The sequence below is a fragment of the Ambystoma mexicanum genome, chromosome 6q, assembly GCF_040938575.1.
Source record: "Ambystoma mexicanum isolate Mex_15411 chromosome 6q, UKY_AmexF1_1, whole genome shotgun sequence".
In the NCBI taxonomy this organism is placed as follows: Eukaryota; Metazoa; Chordata; class Amphibia; order Caudata; family Ambystomatidae; genus Ambystoma; species Ambystoma mexicanum.
The window spans coordinates 1,139,263,400-1,139,268,460 of record NC_090937.1 but is presented as its reverse complement, the minus strand read 5'-3'; positions in this window follow the sequence as shown (position 1 = coordinate 1,139,268,460).

Here is a 5,061-nt window from a genome sequence, read left to right as displayed (position 1 = left end):
ATCCACACAATCATGTGAAGTCCTCACTGCTAAACTCCCCCTAACCAATTCCCAGTCACTTACTATCCACTTAATTTACAGACCACCTGGTCCTCTTGGGACATTTGAGGAGGATATTTGCAGCCTACTATCTAACAACCTTAAAACGACCACCCAATTACTATTACTAGGTGACTTTAATCTAGGATTCAACGATCCAATAGATAAGCATGCCTTCAAAATAGTTAATATCCTCACAGAATTGGGCCTCTCACAGAAAATCAACAAGCCTACCCATAATATAGGGAGAATCTTAGACTGGGTGGCAGACTATAACTGTACTGCCACCATCACTTCCATCACACCGCAACTGTGGACTGACCATTCCCTTGTGTCTTTCACATTATCTACTATCAGACCACCCCCGATGGCCCCTCTGGCGGCCACACCTTGCCCAAAAGGGAATAAAAAGAATATCACAGTGGATAAAGTGATCCCCGCCATTCTCCACACCTTAAATGCTCAAGCTGATAACTTAGACCCGGGTACATTGGTCCACGAATACAACAAAATTATGCTTACCACACTTGACAAAATTGCTCCACTTAAACTTAGACCGAGCAAACCTAAAGCTCATCTAAATAAATGGTTCACTCCGCAGCTAAAGGACCTACGCCTCCTAAAAAGGAAATGCGAAACTACCTGGAGACTATGCCCCTCCAATGCTGATAAATCTAAGCTAACTAAAATCTCTTCGCAATACAAAAATGAAATCTGCCTGGCAAAAAACGAAATTCCTATAATGAACACATTGCCAAAGCCAATTCTAGTATGAAGGAATTATTCACCATACTAAAAGAACTAGAGTCCCCGATTCCTACCCCTGACATCTGCATCAAAAATAAGACATGGTGCGCATATATCCAAAACACGCTATCTAATAAAATAACTACCCTCCAAAATAAAATAAATTAAAAAAAAAAGATTCCTTGAATTTACAACTACAATCAAATAACACCCCCACCCCCCTTCTAGTGAAACACCTATTGACTACTTTGCCAGATTCAACTTCACTAAAACCTTCATACTAGAGGTAGAGAAAGTCATTGTTTCCCTCAAGCCATCCAATTGTAAAGGCAACCTCTGCCCAGCCCAAATCATTAAAGATTAGGCTAGAGATCTTGCACCTTTCATATATAAACTGATCAATGCCTCTTTCTCATCCGGTACTATACCCTCCAACCTGAAACAATCTTGGGTTCTCCCACTCTTAAAGAAGCAAACATTAGACCCACTTATTCCTACTAACTACCGCCCCATCACGACGGTACCATTTTTACTCAAAATACTTGACAAGGTCGCATACACCCAGATACAAAAATATCTTGAACTGCACAAGCTCCTGGGAACAATACAATCTGGTTTTCGCCCACTACATGGGACGGAAACTGCCCTCATCGACTTAAAAACACAGGTTGATGCGCTAAGAGATAAAGGTAAAACAGCCCTACTCCTACTGTTAGATCTCTCAGCTGCATTTGACTTAGTGGATCACAAGGTCCCATGTAACCACCTGGATTCAGCAGCTCACTTTTCTATAGAGGCTATCAGATGGATAGAATCATTCCTGAGTGAAAGAACCATGAGGGTTTTCTCCCCATCGGCAACGGCAGACCCGGTCCCTATCACATGTTGTGTACCCCAGGGCTCTTGTGTCTCCCCCACATTATACAATATATTCACCAAGCCTTTGTTCGATGATCTGGACCTTCTAGGTATCACCTACAATAACTATGCAGATGATACTCAGATTCTCATCCCACTTTCTAGGGAGTATGGCAAGGACCTCGCGTTGGTGAATAGAGTGTATCTCATCATCCAGACATGGATGACCACCCACGGTATGTGCCTGAATGATGACAAGACAGAGCTGATTATCCTGGGTACCCACACTAACCTTAATAAACTAGGCCAGGTATACTCCTCATTCACCATTGATGGTACATCATCAAGGTAGCTAAGGAGGTCAAAACCCTTGGCTTTCACCTTGACTCGACCATGTCCCTAGACAAACAATTGAAATCTCTGGCCTCTACCACCGCTTTCACCTGTAAGCTTATCAGGGCAGGCAAACCATTCTTCTAACGACAGCTGCATGATCCTGGCTAGAGCACTAATACTCTCAAGGCTAGATTACTGCAATGCTCTATACAGTGGTGCTAACAAAGCTATTATCCAGAGACTACAAACACTCCAAAATAGCTCCTTAAGAGCTGCATTAGGTGTAAATAAAAGAGAACACATCTCTACCACCAGACGCCAATACAAGTGGCTCCCTACTCACAACAAAATTCTCCTAAAAATGGCCTCCCTGAACCATAAAGCTTTAAGCAGTGCCACCCCTAGCTACCTCATAGACAGACTAAATAGAAGAACCTCTACTAGACCCACGCAAGCCAGCAATGCTAATTGCCTCATAGTACCGAGATTTAGACTCACCAGGATCAGCGGTAATAGCTTTTCTGTGAAGGCATCCAAACTTTGGAACTCCTTGCCACATTGGCTCAGAGCAGATAGACCGGATCTACATTTTAGAAGCAATTATATCAACCTGCTCAACTCTACTGACCACTAGCCTGTTGCCCATGCCGTTGCATTACCTTACCTAGGTTGCCTCAGCACATCCCTCCATCATATTGTAACATTTGCCTGTGTGCTTATTTATCCTTATCGTGAATAACTTGTTCTGAATCTGCACCTTTGTATATATATTTCTACCTTGACCATGCCTATACTTGTGTGCTTATTTATCCTCATCATGAATAACTTGTTCAGATTCTTCACCTTTGTATATACATATTTCTACCTTGACCATGCCTGCACCTGTACATTCTTACTGTGACCATATTTGTAACTATGTAAGCTTTGCATTTTCTTACTGCTGTGCCCTGCTACCCTTGGGTTTGGTGCACATTAGAAATAAATAAACAAACAAACATGGGAGGGTTAATACACAACAACAGGGACCACCCTGTTGGACCATGGGCACACAGTCGGACAATGCCCTGGGGGCACCCAGGCCGCCATGACATACAGTGCCAGAGTTGCCCAGCAGGCAGTGGCGGTGCCAGGAATCAAATTTAGGAAGGACACAGGGGGCGCCGACAAAAGTGGGGGGGCACCTATAAAAGGGCAATGTGTGATGTCAGAAGCACTCCTGAAGAGAATCTTTTGACACACCAATTATCACACCCCACTGCACCTCCCCTCCCAGCAGAATGTAAGCACTAAACCATTAAGTCACTAATGACCCATCATTAACGGTTTTGTGCACTACATTCTGATTGGAGGGGCTGCTCTTGGCTGCAGGGGGAACTTAACAGCTCTTCATTGTTGTGTGGCAGCATTGATTGCGGCCTTGTGCGTGTGCTGTGCTGATGGACACAGCACTCCAGACAGTGCCGAGAAAGTAGCCCACCTGAGGTGTGGGGTCACAAAGGGGGGGCGGACCCCCCCCAGTCTCCCCTAGCAACACCACTGCCAGCCGGGGCACCGGCAAACAGATACAGAGTTGCCCAGCAAGGGTTCTGCGGACATGGGGGTCTCAGGGACAACGTTGCCCAGCAGGGGCTCGATCCTGTTGAAAGGGCCCCGCAGGACAGGCCCAATGCCTGCTACGCAGCTCCAGCATCACGCTGCAGGAAGAACGACACAGCAGGCAGGAGTCAGTTGGTATCGACTGACTAGCCGTTTCCTGCTCGTCCCTTTTATTGCGTGAGTCACATCACATGATCACAGCATGTGACAGCACGGGCCCTGGGAGGGACTCATTATCCTAAAGGGGTGGCACACCACACTTACCACATAATGTGAAAACACTGAGTCAGTGAGCAAATTCGAGGGGTTTGGAGTCTGCTTGTTATCCTTACCACCAATCTAGGAATTTTATATTACCCCCTTATTTTTATAATCAAGAACCATTTCTTCAAGTCGATTTCAACTTGGGCTTTTTCCCCAGAGTTGTGTGTCAATTTTTTATGAATCCACGCATAACTCCCAAACGTTCACCCCTAAACTTTTAAAACATTTAATCAACTCTGCCAATCACCCTTGTGGGATTGACCCTTTAAGAACATGTGTCATGACTTTGTCATGACTGACTGTGAATAAAAGGAGCCTCAGCTGGCACGTGCGCCAGAACGGCGACAGACTCCATGAATGGCACTTCTGCCTCATGTCTCTTTTCCTGGTGTGTGACCACGGTACTGAGTCCACCGCTGATCTGTGTGAACCCAGATCAGCATGTGTAACCTGGGAGCCCCCACGCCACTGTCCTGCTGTGTGACAACAGCACAGTTGCTATCCCAGGATCCCCTAGCAACGTATTTACTGCTGTGTGACCACAACAATCAGGAAGATCCCTGCAACTATCTGTTCCGTGAGCCCATGCCCTCCCTGTGTCTGCTGCGTGCCCCCAGCACTGATCAGGCCAGCCTGTGTGACCACAGGTCCAGTCCCAACAATGGCGACAAATGATTTTCGCGGCCCGCAGTGTAATAGTTGACTGTCTGTCATCCTGCCATCACTGATGCAGTTTTGATCTGGCTCTCGTCTTTCAACGCACTCATCCTTCATTGGAAGGCCCCCCTGCTGGTAGGCATTGGCTCTGGCCCGCGACAGTGAGTGCCCCCTCTGACACGTGCCCAGGCCCTCAAGGCGGTGAGCAGCATCCACTTGGTGATCAGAGTTGGGTAAAAAGAAGTTTTGGAAGAGGCGGCACAGCCATGGCCACCGCCGCTCCGCAGTATGTGTGAGCCCAGCCTGAGGCAGAGAAAGAGGGTGGCTAGCTCTGTGATCAGAGCTGTCAAAAGAAAAAGTTTCGGTTTACCTCTGGTCGGAGCTTCCATGAGTGCCTGATGCACCCGTGGTTGATCTTGGGCCCTAGTGAGTAGGTTTTCAGCTGCAGAGAAAAAACCATGAAACTTGTTCAAGATGCGAAGGCGGTTGCAAGGCTGTCTGCACTCCTGCAGTGTTCCCAGACCACGAGAGCAGTGAAATGTATTTCGCTCCATGATCGGAGCT